The sequence below is a fragment of the Macaca nemestrina genome, chromosome 5 (genome assembly GCF_043159975.1).
Source record: "Macaca nemestrina isolate mMacNem1 chromosome 5, mMacNem.hap1, whole genome shotgun sequence".
In the NCBI taxonomy this organism is placed as follows: Eukaryota; Metazoa; Chordata; class Mammalia; order Primates; family Cercopithecidae; genus Macaca; species Macaca nemestrina.
Genome location: NC_092129.1, coordinates 177,276,850 through 177,294,312, shown reverse-complemented (window position 1 = coordinate 177,294,312; position 17,463 = coordinate 177,276,850). Strand labels below are relative to the sequence as shown.

Here is a 17,463-nt window from a genome sequence, read left to right as displayed (position 1 = left end):
ACCTTCAACACAGCTGCGGGGTCGTCCCTCCCACCCACTTGCTCAGTCTTTTCCCCTGCGGAATCTGCTTGCCTGTTTCTATTGATACAGGCACACAGCACACAGAGCCTTATTTTTCACTTGAACAAATGCTGCCTGGCTTTGTCCCAAAGAGAACAAGCGGCAGCCCCATGACTTAATCACACAACAGGTGAGCCAGTCCGTGCCAACGTTTACACCAACTTGTCTCGGACCTGCCGGAGTTATCTGCCTACTGGAGTTTCCTAACAGCAATCCTGACCACTGGCATTAAATTGTGGAATATCCCAGAAGTTTGCAGCACCCCTGGCCCCATGGCAGCAGGAAGCACTCCAGCTGTGAGGGGAGAGTTGTATGCGGAAGGATGACCACAGGGTAAAATGTGTTCAGGCAAACATTCTTCACCTCAAATCACTTAGAACTTCAGCAATAAGATTAATGGTTCCTATGGCAATGGATAAGCCCCAATTGCCAACAGAAGACTGTAGCTTTCCCAAAACTCCTTCGGACAAGGGTACCTACTCTCTATCACCCCTGTGCACTGGCCACATTTCTTCTTTCAGCTTTGGTCAAAAGTAAATGTTCTCTTGCACATTTTATGACATTGTCTAGAACATTCTCTTCTGAGGCAAATTCACTTCTTTTCCTCTTGGGGATTTCTGAGTGTATGCTATCTTGTTGTGCCTACAACAGTTTTGGAATTTTTTTGTCCAATGTTGCAGTTTGGGGGTATGGAAGGAGGTTGTTCCCATGTGTTTCATTTGGTTTTGATCATTCTGTCTTCCTCTCACTCTCCCTTGCCCTTCACTGTCCCCAGCTCCTATCCTATCATTCACTTTCAGATATGACACAAACAGTCACACAGCTTGTGGATATGAATGCATCCTTTTAGCAGCACCTCCAGGTGGAAGGGGCGCACTCAGGGAAGCGTTCAGTTCTAACAAATGGAAAGTGGTTTTCCCCACTGGACAGCATAGACTGCTTTGAGAACCCAGGATCACGTTACACTGTGTATCCTTCCCCACAGCCTGTCCTTTGCGGGGCCACACCTTGACAAAAAGACTGGTATGCCACATTAGAAAGAGCAAAAACATGTTCTCTGTGTTCTGTTTTTAAAAAATTTTTGGTTGATTCACAGAAGCAGTAATGACCATATGTATAGATATAGCTTCTATGGTACACATTTTCATAATATGAATAAGAAATAAAGTGATACTGATGGGAGCATGATTTGCATTACACATATTGTCTTAGTCCATTTTGTGCCACAATAACAAAATACCTGAGACTGGGTGATGTATAATAAACAGAAATGTATTGGCTCATGATTCTGGAGGCTGGGAAGTCCAAGATTGAGAAGCCAACATCTGGCAAGGGCCTTCCTGAGTCATCCCATGGCAGAAGGCAGGGGGTGGGGGAGCCCTGGCTTGTTTTTTAAATAAGGAACCCACTCCTGAGAAAATAGCATTAATCTATTCATGAGAGTGGTGCCTCCATGACCCAAACACCTCCCACTAGGCCCCATCTACCAACACTGCTGCAATGGGCATCAAGTTTCCAACACATGAGCTTTAGGGGATATATTCAAACCACAACCCTATCATGCTTGTTTTTATCATGATCACAAACAGGCCCTGGCACTGTGCATGGAAGAGAAAAGGCTGAGTGCATTCATAGGCATGTTTGATGGAAGTGGCCCATGGCCCAGGTACCACCTTGCTTCTCTACTCTCCACTGGGGGTCATGAGCTTTGCTACAATGCACTTTCCTTATTTGTAAATATATGGATTTTTATTTTCCATCTTGTATGCTGTATAGGCTTTCTTCTGTGATATTTAGGATTGTTTTTGCCCGTTTTGATTAAACAGTTCACAGTTTTAAGTTTTCAGTAACAAAATATATCTATTAAATACCTTTATAATGGCAATGCCTGCAAAAAAAAAAAAAAAAAAAAAAAAAAAAGTAATTTGTGGGAAAGTTTCTCCCTTTTTTAACCATTGAAATAATTTTTTGTATCAAGTTGACCCTTAAGGAGCCATGAAAAAGAAATAATTATTTTTTAATTTAGTTTTTCATAATCCAAGGTTTCTTGGGAATATAGCTATGGCCTTATTACAAAACAGAGCATACCATGAAACCTCAGTCATCCAGAACGGCATTTTCTAGTTAAGCAAACATTGGATGTACTACTATATGCAAATAGGACTAAGTTAGCAGTCAGGATACCTGACAATCTATCAGGGCATCACTGCCAGATAGAAATATTCCTTGCAGAGACAGTTCCTTTTGTTCTAATTCTCTGTACACCAAGCCACCACCTGCCCACGTCTTTGGCGTAGCACAGCGAGATCAGCCCACTAGATGGAAGGGCCTTGGGCAAATGACTGGCCCTGATTTTTAAGCCACGTTCCTTCCAGTGGAAAATAATTTCACTAACCTAGAAAGGTATTCCCAATTTATTAACTAAAATATTCGTTTTTCAAGTGTGCACCTCAGGATTGGATTAGGGTAGGAGGCTGAGGTGGCAAAGATAGATGCAAGAAGTACAAGGAGGCTATTGCGATAATCCAGAGGTGAAGGTGGCTTAGACCAGTGCTCTGAGGATAAAAAGAATTCTGATTAGGTGGGTTACAGATCATTGAGATTTTCATATAGAATTAGGTTTAAAACCTTATTTGGGCTCAAGGACACTTTTTTTTTTTTTCTGTCAATTTGGTTAGCATGAGTCAGACCCCTGGACAACATTGAACTGATCAAATCCAGTTTCGGGACCTAAGAATTCAACAGTTCCACTGGGGGAAAGCTCCAGGAAGGCTCTGCCTGTCGTAGACAACAGAAGTCTTCCTTACGTTCCATTTCACATGTGTACATAGATATATATGTACACACACACACGGGCGTATTGTACAAGCCATGAAGATTGACTTAAAATGTGTATGGACCCTGGGTATACCTCGCAGAAGAGTTTTCTGAATGAAGACTTCGCAGAGGCAGTTGAACAAGAAGAAACATGAGCTTTGAAGTTAGAGAGATGTGCCTATCACTAGCTCTGTGACTAGTGAAGATAAGTTACTCAGCCTCTCAGACTTAGTGTCCTCATAGGTAAAATGGACACAGGATCTACCACGTGGCTATCATAAGACAAAGTACCTCGAAACAGGCCAGGTGTGCTGGCTGACACCTGTAATCCCAGCACAGGAGGCTGAGGCGGGCAGATCACCTGAGGTCAGGGGTTCAGGATGAACCTGACCAACATGGCAAAACCCTGTCTCTACTAAAAATACAAAAATTAGCCAGGTGTGGTGGCGTGGGCCTGTAATCCCAGCTACTTGGGAGGCTGAGGCAGGAGAATGACTTGAACCCAGGAGGCAGAGGTTACAGTGAGTCGAGATTGCACCACTGCACTCCAGCCTGGGTGACAGAGCAAGACTCCATCTCAAAAAAAAATAGTAATAATAAAGTACTTAGAAACTTAATAGGTCATCAACAAATAGTAGTTGCTGTTTATTTCATTTTGTTAGCTAAAAATAAAAAATTATTTTGTGACTATTTGCATCGTCTTATAAAAAGTGACATATGTAAACATTCCTAGTAACTGCCATTTCTGATTAAATAAATACTGGATAATAAACATTTTCTTACAGTTTTGTTTAAAATGTACATTAGCATTCAGGAATACCTCCTCTGATTTCCTTACACTAGGATGGCTCTAGCCGCACTCTAGCTAGAGTATCTGGTTCTGTCGAAATGTTAGGGATAGCAATTTTACTTTCATCAACTAAACCTTGCAATAAAAAAGAAATTCTGACTGCAGGAGCTATTTATACAATAACTAAAACTTTTTACTTTGGAAGCTGAATGAAGGTCTACAGGGTCTCACTCTGTTGTCCAGCCTGGAGTGCAGTGGCGAAATCATAACTTACTGCGGTCTTGAACTCCTAGGCTGAAGCAATCCTCCTGCCACAGCCTCCCAAGTAGCTGGGACTACAAGTGTGCACCACTACACCTGGTGTGTGTGTGTGTACAAAGTCTCACTATGTCACCCACCCTGGTCTTGAACTCCTGGTCTGAAGAAATCCCCCTGCCTCCACCTCCCAGAGTGCTTGGATTACAGGCACGTGACACTGTGCACAGCCTCTTAACAGATCTTAAAATCTTCAGCAATGTGCCAATTTACTACTCTAAATGGTCTACAGTGCTAAAAGATCTTGCATCCTATTGCACTAGCAACTGATATTTTCACATAATTTCAATTAGTCCTTTTTAAAAAGTGTTAACCCCCATTCGTTCTACGATACAAGGCATCCCTTCAATCCCTGGTCACCTCCTTACCAAAATTTGGTAAGCAAATGTTTCAAATGTCCACTCTAACCTCAATCAGTCCACCATCTTGTGGGTGGTAAGGAATATGGTAAGTCCATCGCATCCGATTCGTCACAGCACATCATCATACTGCACCTGTCATAAAACAGATTCCTTGATTAGATGATAATACATAAGGGGCCAGGCCAAGTTAAAAACTGCTTTCTGCTCTGGGCCTCTCATCATGTTTGCTGCAGTCCTGGATATGCAAATCTAAATCTAGAATGCGTGTCTACCTATCCCAGCCAAGGTTCACGGGTACCCACCAGGACCCATGGGTAATGGGATGGCACAATTCACCTGCCAGCAGTGGGCCATCCTGGATTTTCTCAGGCGGTGGCCACAGCTGCTTTTAGTTTCTAATGATTCTGTTGACAAACAGGACAAGTATTAGTCACATTTTGAGTTTGTGAGTGAGATAGCGGGAAACATCTTTTCTCTGCCCTCAAGTAGTACATTGCTGACTATGTTTATTTCTCTCCAAAAATTCATATCATATAAAATAAGAAATGTAATATAATGATTGAAGCACATTCTAAGTCCCTCTGACCATAACATTTGTGAGTTCAAATTTCACGTGAGCACACGAAGATGTTCAGTGAGTGCACATTGGTGACATCCAAATTACACCTAATAATACAGCTAGAGAGAGAAAAGTGACATGCCATTTTATTTCAGTTCCTCATAGCTCCCAATTGGCCAATTCAGTCCATTCTTTCACCCTGAAGTTTTGATAGTGACTGTCACGTTGTCTGTTGGTTGTGAGTGCTCTTTGGCTGATAGAACTGTAGCTGGTGTGAAACAGGGTGCCGTTCCCTTGGCATTCCTCTTGCTGGCCTTCTGGGAGAAGCTAAGAAAGATATCAAAGATAAAAGGCACTGTGCAGTGATTTAGCAGATGCCCTGTGTCCAAATGCCAGATTAAATCAGTGGGTCTGTCAGAGATGGGAGAAGGACTCTCGATTCAGTTGCTCACTTAAAAGTATAGGCCGGGTACAGTGGCTCACACCCGTAATCCCAGCACTTTGGGAGGCCGATGCAGGTGGATCATAGGAGGTCAGGAGTTCGAAGCCATCCTGGCCAACATGGTGAAACCCCGTTTCTACTAAAAAGACAAAAATTAGCCAGGCGTGGTGACTCACACCTGTGGTCCCAGCTACCCAGGAGGCTGAGGCAGGAGAATTACTTGAGCTTGGGAGGCAGAGGTTACAGTGAGCCGAGATTGTACCACTGCACTCCAGCCTGGGCAACAGAGCAAGACTCTGTCTCGAAAAAGAAAACAAATCTATGAAAGCAATGCTGAAGGCTCGCTACAGGGTGGCGCAGTCTCTGCAGCAAGGGTGGGGCTCATAATCTCTTCAGTAGGCCTTCAGCTTCCCTATGCTTATGGCCACATACACCTGGGCTATTAAACCCAGCTAGTCATTGTTCTCCGCCTGTAGAATTAGATGTTGGGGTCTCCATGGGGGTATATACATTGACATGTCCAAGTTACTACCTCCTCCCACACAGACATACAACAGAAAAAGTGAAATATCTTTGAGACGAGTGACACTCTGTAGAATTCTGTCATGAAGAAAGATGTGTCTATCTTTCTATTTCACCTTATTTTATCTTATTATTATTATTATTATTGAGATGGAGTCTCACTCTGTTGCCCAGGTGAGAGTGCAGTAGCATGATCTCGGCTCACTGCAACCTCCTGGGTTCAAGCAATTCTCCTGCCTCAGCCTCCCAAGTAGCTGGGATTACAGGTGCAAGCCACCAGGCCCGGATAATTTTTGTATTTTCAGTAGAGATGGGGTTTCACCATATTGGTCAGGCTGGTCTCAAACTCCTGACCTCAGGTGATCCGCCCACCTCAGCCTCCCAAAGTGCTGGGATTACAGGTGTGAGCCACTGCACCCAGCCCTATTTCACCCCTGTGATCTGTCAATTGTCATAGACTGACTTAATCAAGCATAGTGTTACATCCTCCCTGGACCACTCTCCAAAGTCATCTCACCTCTCCCAGCCTCAGACTCATCACCTCTAAGCTGAGGCAAGAACAGAATACTTACCCTGCATACTGCATAGGAATGCTGTGATCATCAATCAAATGCAAATAAAAGCCAACCAGCCAGGGCGTTGGCTCAAACCTGTAATCCAATCCTTTGGGAAGCTGAGGTGGGAGGATCACTTGAGGCCAGGAGTTCAAGTGAACCCCCATTTCTACAAAAAAAAATTGTTTTAAAAAATGTAAAAATTGGCCTGACACAGTGGCTCACACCTGTATTCCCAGCACTTTGAGAGGCTGCAGTGGGAGGATCACTTGAGCCCAGGAGTTTGAGATCAGCCTGGGCAAGACCTCGTCTCTACAAAACGTAGAAAAATTAGCTGGGCATGGTGGCATGTGTCTGTAGTCACAGCTACTCGGCAAGCTGAGGACTGCTTGAGTCCAGGAGGTCAGGGTTGTAGAGCTGTGATATCTCACCACTGCACTCCAGCCTGGCCAACAGAGTGAGACTCTGTCTCAAAAAAAAAAAAAAAAAAAAAAAGAGCCAGTAGCCCCCTAAGCTGTCAAACTGCCCAAACGTTAGCCAGTATTACTTAGACTTCAAACATACAGTCAGCCTCAGATGTCTCTTTAGCCAAATCTGCTACAAACATAGCAAAGATCTACTTGGGAGCATGATAACTTTTTGATGAGGCAAAGAGATGGGATTGTAGGCTGGGGACTTCAAGATTCCTTCATTTGGGACCTGCCTGTCCCAGAGCCAGGAAACTGCCTTTGAAAACTTACAAGGCCAAGTGCAATTGAACACTCTACCTGCCCTCCTCTCTCTCCTGCTCCTCCTCTCTCTCCTGCTCCACTTAGAGAAAGCATTAGGACCACCGTCCTTTCCCCATTCTCTACCTTCCCTTCCCCTCTGCTTTGTCTATGTGGACACAGGGGTGAATCTGGGTGTCTTCACACGGGCTTCTGACAGGTGGTCCACGATAGAGGGAGACGGGAGTAGGAGAGAAGAAAAGAGATTCATAAGCTCCTGCAAAATCACCAAGAAGAACTGGGAAAGATTCCATGTATCCCTTCCTTGCCGCAGCCCAGATGGCAGTACTGTGACTTCCCTGTCCTTGACAGCAGTTCACACACGACTCATGCACATCTGATTTGTGGCCAGGTGCAGGGAACACACAGAAGAGACCACCGCCCCTCTCGTCTGTCCTCCAGTTTTGCCTCCAGACCCGTGGAGAATCAAAAACCATGGCCTCCAGGCTGTGAGGAAGATGAGCGCATGTCAGCCCAGCTGCTCCTTAGCCAGACGCGGGCTCGACGCTGAGAAAAACTGGCGTCCTCACCTCCTCCTGTCTTTAGGTTTTCTTGGGGGATGTAAGATAAGATTCAGACCCACATGCCTCCATATAAAATGTAGGCCGGGCGCGGTGGCTCACGCCTCTAATCCCAGCACTTTGGGAGGCCGAGGCGGGCGGATCACAAGGTCAGGAGATCGAGACCACGGTGAAACCCCGTCTCTACTAAAAATACAAAAAATTAGCCGGGCGCGGTTGTGGGCGCCTGTAGTCCCAGCTACTCGGGAGGCTGAGGCAGGAGAATGGCGTGAACCCGGGAGGCGGAGCTTGCAGTGAGCTGAGATCCGGCCACTGCACTCCAGCCTGGGCGACAGAGCGAGACTCCGTCTCAAAAAAAAAAAAAAAAAAATGTAAATTACCACTGGTCAGTGGTTCCTCAATGTTAATCCTGGATAGAGGAATAGACCCAAACATCTGAAACCCTGGCCCTTAGAAGGAATAAAGCTTTGCACAGAGAACCATGACACAGAAAATGGGTCCCTGCCCAGAAGAGCTTACAGACTAATACCTATACGGGCAGAAGCAAAACAGGTTTTCCCCATACGGCATGTTGTTGAGATCTTGCTCTTAATGGTATAAATCTTTGTAAATCCTCCAGCTTGAAAGATGAATTGAGGGAAGAGTGGTGTGTATAGCAGAAGGCATTTCAGCCGGCCTGTGGATAATGTGACAAGCCCAGGGACTCACGACCCAAGTAACCATGTGGAGGGTCCTGCCAGGAGGGGCAGGTGCTGCTGCTGCTGAAGACTGTCCCTCCAGGCTGTCCTCTCTCACAGTGGCCACTAAGCCCAGGCAGTTGCCCAGCCCACGGCCCACCTCCGTGCATCTGTCTCTATTTCCCAAGAAGAGTGTGCCAGATGCCAGCTGGGTTATGCTGAGACTGAGCTTGACTTGTCTTGTTCTCAGTGCCCAACACCGAACCAAGCACACATAGTCCGTGCTCAGTATTTATGGCATGAAAAAAATAAATTAACTAATGCGCTTGAGAAAACAGCCCCCAAGCCTAACCCTAACCCTAACCTAACCCTGACCCTTCTTTTTGAACTTTCATTACAGGACAAACATGAGAAGCATCCTTGGTCACTTTTACAAATGAGTATCTTCGTTACATCACACTCCAAACATGATCACTGAGTCATAGTTTGTTCAAGTTGGAAGGAATCTTAGATATCCGCTAGCCTGGCCACTTCCTTTAACACGTGAGAAATGTGACCAATTCCACCGACCAGGGAATGTCTTAACTATTTGCCGACATAGGACCTTAGTAACCTGAAGACAAACAATGTCCATAAGATAGCATACGGACCTCCCAAAATCTGGCTGGACCTGAGGATGTTCATTAGAAAATCTTTACATCGTAAATCTCTATTTCGTTGTAAACTCTACAAGATTTGGGAGTATATTCATGTGTGGGAACCAAATCAGCTAGAATTTTCTTTCACGTTATTAAGATATACTCACAGCAAGCAATTCTTTTAAATTTAACAGTCACTGAGGAACTGTTATATACCAGACTCCCCAAAGGGATCCAAAGGTGAGTTCAGTATCACTGCCCCCAGAGGCTCCCGATTGCATGCACGGCCAGACAAACATGTACCAACGATCCTGATACAAGACAGACTACAGTACCTGCTGTAATAGAGAAACAAGGCTCAGAGGACAAAGTAACTGCAAGGACTTGGGCCCAGCAGGTGAAAGGGGAAGGAAGTACCTAGTCCTTGAGAGGTGGGTGGAAATCCAACATGTATGTGGAAGAAGGCAAAGGCATACTGCATGAAGGGATCAGCATTAGCTAAAGCAGGGGATAAATGGGAATTGTTTTTTTAAATGTTTTACCAACTATATGTTGGACACTTTAGAAGTATAAATTCATTTTATACTCACAACAACCAAATAAATTAGGTATCACTGCTTCCATTTTTCGGAGGATGGAACCAGACTTCGGAAAGATTAAAAATGTATCAAATGAGGGTCAGAATTACATAACGCATATGGGGCAAAGCCCAGATATAAACCCCTGCAAGGCTGACTCCAATGCCAAGACTTTTTCCACTTCACGAGGCTGCCTCCCAGGGAGGGGGAGATGGCAAGGCACAGTTTAGGGACATTAGCTCTGTGTGGCTAGTTCATGGGGACAGGGGAACTCAGATGGTAAGGGGTTGAGAAAATGTGGAAGATGACAGAGAAAGGAGGGAGGCGGGAGGAAAACAAGATAGAGCGTTGCTGTTGGTTGTTTTGTAAGATGAAGGAAACTAGGGAAAGTCTCAAGATTCAAGGCTCAGAGGAAAAGGAGGTTTAAGATGAGAAGAAGTGGCAGCTGAGCAGGATCGCAGAAAAAGAAGAGAGACCAGGCACAGTGGCTCACGCCTGTAGTCCCAGCTCCTCAGGAGGCTGGGGCAAGAGGATCATTTGAGCCTCGGAGGTCTAGGCTGCAGTGAGCTATGATCATACCACTTCACTCCAGCCTGGGTGACAGTGAGACCCTGTCTCGAAAATAAAAAATAAAAAAGAATAAGAAGGTTAGCAGCAAGGGTGGGAACTTTAGCCTTAGAAAGAATAAGGAATATTTCTCCCTCAAAACAAGATGAAAGAAAAAGAGAATGAGAAATTATCCCCATGAAAGAAAGAAAGAAAGAAAGAAAGAAAGAAAGAAAGAAAGAAAGAAAGAAAGAAAGAAAGAAAGAAAGAAAGAAAGAAAGAAAGAAAGAAAGAAAGTCAGCAATCTGCGTAGTGTGGAGGGGTGGTTTGCTTAGCCAATGCGGTGAAGAGGTCTGTTCTGGAGAGGGGAATGAGCAGGGTCAGTTAGGGCTGGAGGAGAGTGGAAAAGATTTGGAGCAGCTGTCCTGGGAATCTGATAGGGAGCTAAAAACGGAGTCAGAGGACCATGCCTGAAGGCACTGGGAGCGTCCCCAGCAGCACTGGGCAGGGCGTCCAATTACTTTTGGGGCACCAATCTCTTCAGTGGAATTCAGCACTTCGGGATCAGAAGTAGATGAAAGGATTGCCCAGGGAGACACAGGGGAAGGTCAAGAGGGTAAGAAAAGGGAGGTGCTTTTGAGGACTTTGCCAAATCATTTCACCACAAAGGGAGGGAGGGAGGGAACAGATGCAACCAAGATGGGTCCACAATGCCAAACACAAGGAGGGGCTCCAGGGGCCACGATAAAGGCAAAGAAGAGACTTAGCAGGAATGAGTGAGTGGGACCCATGGAAGGACAGGAGTGGTGGCTACAGAGGCATTTCAGAGATGGCCATCCAGAGGGTGGAGCCTTCTGCAGGGTGTGGCTATGCAGAGTGGCAAAGATGCTGAGGAAGGGGGTCACTGGGGTTGAGGGGGTCAGGGTAGCCAGGAAGAAATAGGACTGAGGATCACAACCCTGCAGCCCTGCAGAGGAGGGTAGCAGGGGTGGGGCAGGATGAGGACCAGGTGCCGTGTGGAAGGCACCCACCAAACTCACACAAAGGATGTGGCTGAACATGTGCTGGGCAAACACTAGAGGGTGAGAGCGGGGCTGACTTAGTGAAAGGGAAATGTGGCTTGATTTTTAGTGAAATACCATAGTGTCACAACTAGTGCTGTCTCTGCCCCACCGCAAAAGGAAGAGTCAAGTGAAATAGGCTTGGTAGAATTCTCCCAGCGTAGGCAAAATGCTAGGGATCTGCACAGAGAGGGAGGCCAGACGGAGCGATGAAGGCACAGGGCATGGTACGGCGCATGGACGTCCTGGGTGGAAACCTGCCAAGGCTGAGCTCTTCAGACTTAGAAAATGTCTTCTTTGACCCTATGCCTTAAACAACGCCAGCCCACCCATCTGTCCTGTGTCCAGAACTAACAGTAGATGGCCTGTGGGTATCTCCACCCCTCCTCACAGCAGGAGCCCAATACTCACCCCTAGGCAGGCTTCTTAACTGGCTCCTCTCCAATGCCCGCATGGGCCAGGCTCCAACCCCAGCCCTGCGTTCACCCCTCAACTTGAGAACAGGTTTGACTCCACCTCATTTGACCTTGGTCTTCTCTTTTTTTTTTTTTTTTTTTTCTGAGACAAGGTCTTGCTCTGTTGCCTAGGCTGCAGTGCGGTGGTACAATCATGGCTCACTACAGCCTTCAACTTCTGGGTTCAAGGGATCCTCCACCCTCAGCCTCCCGATTGCTCACTGCTACACCTGGCTATTTTTTTTTTTATTTTTTGTAGAGATGGGCTGTCACTGTGTTGCCCAAGCGATCTGAAACTCCTGGGCTCAAGCGATCCTCCCACCTCAGCCTCCCAAATTGCTGGGATTACAGGTTTGAGCCGCCATGCTGAGCCTGGTACTCTCTCGGACACAGTTTTAGACTCACTGATGGCCTCCACCACCATCCCCTGTGAGGCCTTGCCCACTTCAAGACCACATTGCATAACAACTAACATTTAGCACTGCTCAGTACATGCAAGGCATGCGCTAGAAACGGCCTTGAAAGTCCTTCAGTTCCATTCTGATTCCTCCCACAACCTTTCCACCAAAAGCTGACCCGCTGCTGCTAGAATACCCCAGAGCTTGGGAACTCACTCCTCATGGTACTGTCCATCTGGCTGGAGAGTGAATGAATGGCTCTGCTGCAAACTTTTCACTCCTGAATCATCGTTCTTCCTCCACAGTCGTGCAGAACAAGGGTCATTCCTTCCCATCTGATAGAAATCTGAAGATGACCAGCCTAACTCAACAAAGCCTCCTCCTTTCCGGGAGAAATCCACCTCCCGGCCTTTACACTTCTGCTCATGAGACACATCCTCAGGTTCCATCCCCTGCCTGTTCCACTTGCCCGGGTCCCTCTTAAGATGTGCTCCCTGGCATCACACACAGCAAACACTTAGAGCAAACACTGACTATGCCAGCCACTTTCCAAGCCCTTCGCACACATTAACTTATTTAATCCTCACACGAATGCTCTGTGCTATTGGTACCATTATGATTCCCATTTTACAGATGAGGAAACTGTGGCAGACAGTGGAAAATAACTGGGCCAAGACTAGTACCAGCGGCAGAGTTGAGAATCGAGTCCAGGCAATCTGGATGCACTCAGAAGCTGACCCTCAAGCTTGGCAGCCATTGGAATCACTCCAGAGAGTTCTAAAAGGTACCGAGCCTGGGACCCACCCCTAGGGATTCTGATTTTACTGCGCCATGTATCATCTGGGCATCCGAACTTTTAAAACCCACCTAGGTGCTTCAAATGAGCAGTCAAGAATGAGAACGACTGCTCTCTGCTGTCAAGCTAACACATTCCCAGGGCAGTCTGGCTGGGGCAGAATAGGGTTGCGTTAGAGGGGAGTGATGGAAATTTCCAGGTTTCCCTGGAAGAGGATAATGCAGGGACAGGCTCAGATGTGGGTGACAAGAGCCAGCCTTGCAAGAACGCTAAATAAACAGTCACTTGGGTGCTATGAGTCTAGAGGCTTTTTCAAAACAGAAAGGATAAGAAAAAGAAGACACGGAATCCTCCCCTTAACACGATACTTGGCTTCAAGGGCTTCCTCTGGAAAGGACCTCCCCTGGTCACAAAGCCCACCTTGGGCACAGAGGGCAGCTCAGTCAGCAGCTGCCCCTGTCCAGTACCATCAGCACAGCTTCCTAATCGCCTTCCAAAGGCTAGAGGTGGATGCAGCGGGGGTGCCAGCCCTTCCCATCCCACCCTCTCCTTTTTCCTGGTTCTGTAAATTAGAACAAGAAAGCACAGAGGCCGGCGGCTCCACAGGCTGAGGACGGGGCCTCTCCCATTCCCAACCGAACACAGTCTCCAGCCCCGCCTTCAAAGGGTATCTGAACTTGGGCCGTCCTACGGTACCACTCTTCACTTTCCTGTGTCTCTGCCGATATTCCCTCTTGAGCCTAAGTTTGGGTTATTGCTGTTTTATATATATATTTTTGTTTGTTTGTTTGTCTGTTATTATTTTTAGAGATGGAGGTCTCACTATGTTGCCCAGGCTGGTCTCAAACTCCTGGCCTCAAGTGATCCTCCCATCTGAGCGTCCCAAAGTGCTAGGATTACTGGCATGAGCCACCATGCCTGGCCAGGGTATTGTTTTTAAAACACAAGGGTGCTTATCAGTTAAAGAGAAGCCAATCAGATGTTCTCTGGTCGTGCTGGAAACTTCTGCATCTTTCAGTTCCTTGAACTCGCTCTCGGCCATCTGGGCCACAGTGTCAGGGCACAGGGTGAGGATCTGACCTTGAACTACTCCACGAAGGCTCAGTAGCCCTTTCCTCCTTTTCACCATCCCCCTCTGCCATCCCTGGAAACACGGACAGCCATGGCAACCTGAGCGTGAATAAAAGAGAAACTGCCCTCACCCCAAGCCCTATTAATACTTAATGCCAACATCTGAATGCAAATTGACTTCACTTTTGTTTTATTCCCTTTCCTCCGTGCCCCTCTCTGATATAGAATGCCTTTCATGGAAGGCAGCAGCGGTCCTTCTGCTTGCTACAAATAGGGAGTCAAGGTGGAGGTTCCTAGCACGGAGGAGAGAAGCACAAACACATGGCTGGGGCACACCCGGCAGCTCCAAACTCTGTATTTTTAGAATCTTTCCAAACGAGAGTGCATCTCAGGAGCACTTCTCTGTAGAGGTCACAGTGACTTGCTCAACCTGTGGGAGGAATTTTGCAAACAAGGATAGAATATTAGTAGCCTGGAAGCCGTGAAAAATAATCTCCTTCTAAACCTGTAAATCCTCTCTTTTTCTACAGCTAAGAAAAGGCAGATGGTTCAGCAGACAGCTTTGTTCCTATCCTGCGCAGCCTCTGAACCCGGCGCTTTTCTGGTCTGTGTTGCAAGACTAAGGCACAGACGGTTTTAAAGGGGGTTCGGGGTATTAAGTCATAAAAAGAGAGCAAGAAAGACAAATGTTGATATAAAAATATTTGTTTGGGATGGCAAAGAATCAGGTAGGTGCTTGAGGAATAAGAAAATTGTTAACACTGTCTGTAGGGTATAGGGTGAAAAAAAAAGAAAGAAAATTGAACTGATCTGGGGTATTTATTAATGAGTTACTTATATTTCTGGTAAGAATGTGAGGCTGGTGTAGAGTTCATTCACTATAAGGGTGCCTTAAGTAAGGGTCCTGGCCAGTGGCTCTATTTTTGCAGTGAGGAGTGTGATGACAAAGAAGGGGTCTTGAGCAGATGTCTACTTGCTGTTGGGCGCATTTCATTTTCAGCCTCTCTGTGTTTGTAAACACACACACACACGCACATACACACACATACACATATACACAGACATACACACACACAGACACACGTACACACACATGCACATACACACACATACATACACACGTGCACATACACGCACATACACGCACATACACACGCACATACACGCATATACACATACACACGTACACACACATACACGTGTACACACGTATACACACACGTATACACACACACGCACATACACACACACATACACACACGTACACACACGCACATACACACACATACACACATGCACATACACATACACACGCATACACATATACATACACACATGCACACACACATATACATACACGCACATACACGCACAGATGCAGGAGCTGTGAGAGTTGATCCCCTCTCATGGGAGAGGTGTGAGTACCAACGACACAAGGAACTAAGGCCAGAGAACACTTCTGCTAACATAGTGTTTCCTAAGCCCTCATGAACCCTCTGCAAGGACAAAGAGGTCATAATTCTTTGGGAATTGCTTTCTAGGTTGATGGGGGACATGTAGAGTTCAGAGTAAAGAGATAAAAAGACACAAACAGGCTAAATGGCACACCAAGCTCACACAACAAGTCGGGGTGCAGCCGAGGAGAGAACCACGGTCCCTGAGGACTCCTGGCTCACAGAGGACAACTGCTCTGCTCGGGTGTTAGGATATGTTCACCCTCGATGATGATGGGAGTTCATAAGGAGGTGGTGACGACACATTACTCTCCAACTGTCCATCCGAACACTTCAACAGCGACATCAGCCAGGAGAAGAAAACACAGCAAAGAGGGATAAAGCAAGGAGAAGAAAAAATAGGGCAGAGTTGCACAAATTATTCTCAAATTGCTGGATCTAGAAATGAATTCTTAAAATCTCAACTAGAAAGTATAATCAGTAACAAAGGCTCCTCAGGCAAACAGAAACTTAATTGACATGATCACTTGATAATTTTTAAATGGGAAGTGAGAAAAAGAGGGAATAAAACCCAAAACACCTTGACTATAACCATAATAGAAATGTTTTCTTTTCTTTTCTTTTCTTTTCTTTTTTTTTTTTTTTTTTGAGATGGAGTTTCACTCTGTTGCCCAGGTTGGAGTGCAGTGGCCCAATCTTGGCTCACTGCAACCTCTCCCTCCCAAGTTTAAACTATTCTCCTGCCTCAGCCTTCCAAGTAGCTGGGACTACAAGCATGAGCCACCACGCCCAGCTAATTTTTGGTTTTTGGTGGAGATAGGTTTTCACCATGTTGGCTGGGCTGGTCTCGAACTCCCGAACTCAAGTGATCCTCCCACCTCGGCCTTCTGAAGTGCTGGGATTACAGGCGTGAGCCACCGTGCCCAGCCCACAATAGAAATATTGTCTTTGTTGACATGTGCAAAATAAGGGTATTCAGTGGAAACCAAATGAAACCTGAAAAAGGAAGATGCACCCTTGTTTCAATGGGTGATGCTTCCTTCTACTGGGGGCTCATTTTACAGCAACTCCAGGCTGAAGTGCTACCTGACTCAAGCTTTGAAAACCATGGAAACAAACAACAAATGCTAACTTTATAAAGGCCTGTTTCCTCTATCGTTGGAGTGAATCACACTGGGTCACTAGAAATTATATTATTTGGAATTTTACATTATCAAAGCCTTGCATCTCCTCCACAGGATTGCCAGAAGAATTCGTGAAATTGGACAGATTCATAGAGAATTTTAAGTTTCTCCTGTGAAAACAGTATGAGAAATACAAGATGATAATCATAAAAATAACTGTGGCTAGAATGGAAAAGGTGGGGATTGTAGGCAATTTGAAAAAGCCTGCTCAAGATTATATTTATGTCAGGGACACTGGAAGTACTGTTTTGGGGATAAAACTATAAAAAGTACAGTTCAGCTGGGTGTGGTAATTCACGTCTGTGATCCCAATACTTTGAGAGGCTAAGGTGGAAGGATGACTTGAGCCCAGGAGTTCAAGACCAACCTGGGCAACACAGCAAGACCCCATCTCCGCAAAAAATTTAAAAATTAGCTGGGTGTGGTGGTGCACACCTATAGTCCCAACTACTCAGGAGGCTGCAGTGGGGGGCTCACTTGAGCCCAGGAGGTCGAGGCTGCAGTGAACTATGATCACACTGCTTCACTCCAGCCTGGGCAACAGAGCGAGACCCTGTCTCAAAAATAAATAAATAAATAAGTAAATAAAAATAAAGAGTAAAATATGACCAGTTCTTTTTGGCTGATAGAGAGGAGGCCCAGAATATACTGGGATTGTTAATGGGAGGACAAGCCACCATATCAGAGGCATATCAGAATCTGGAGAGGAAGGGGAGGGTGGATGACAAAGGACATATAAATTTTATATCTGCAAACCTCATATACATGTTTAAAAGGTAAAAAAGCAAGTAACCCCATGTCCCGCAGCTGCTCAGGCTGTAGTCAGGACCGGCAGTGTGGGCATCCCCATGGAACTTGTTAGAAAGGGGGACTCTCAGGCCCACCCACACCTGCAG

At 46.0% G+C, this 17,463-nt stretch overlaps 1 long non-coding RNA gene across 1 annotated transcript in view; it reads right to left on the bottom strand.

The window, feature by feature from the left end:
- Positions 1-3,576: 3,576 nt before the first annotated feature.
- The window catches only part of LOC139363509 (uncharacterized), a 132,503-nt gene continuing 118,616 nt past the window's right edge, over positions 3,577-17,463 (bottom strand). Inside the window, exon 5 of the long non-coding RNA XR_011624060.1 lies at positions 3,577-4,476. This is a non-coding gene — a long non-coding RNA (uncharacterized lncRNA). The remainder of the gene's footprint in view (positions 4,477-17,463) is intronic.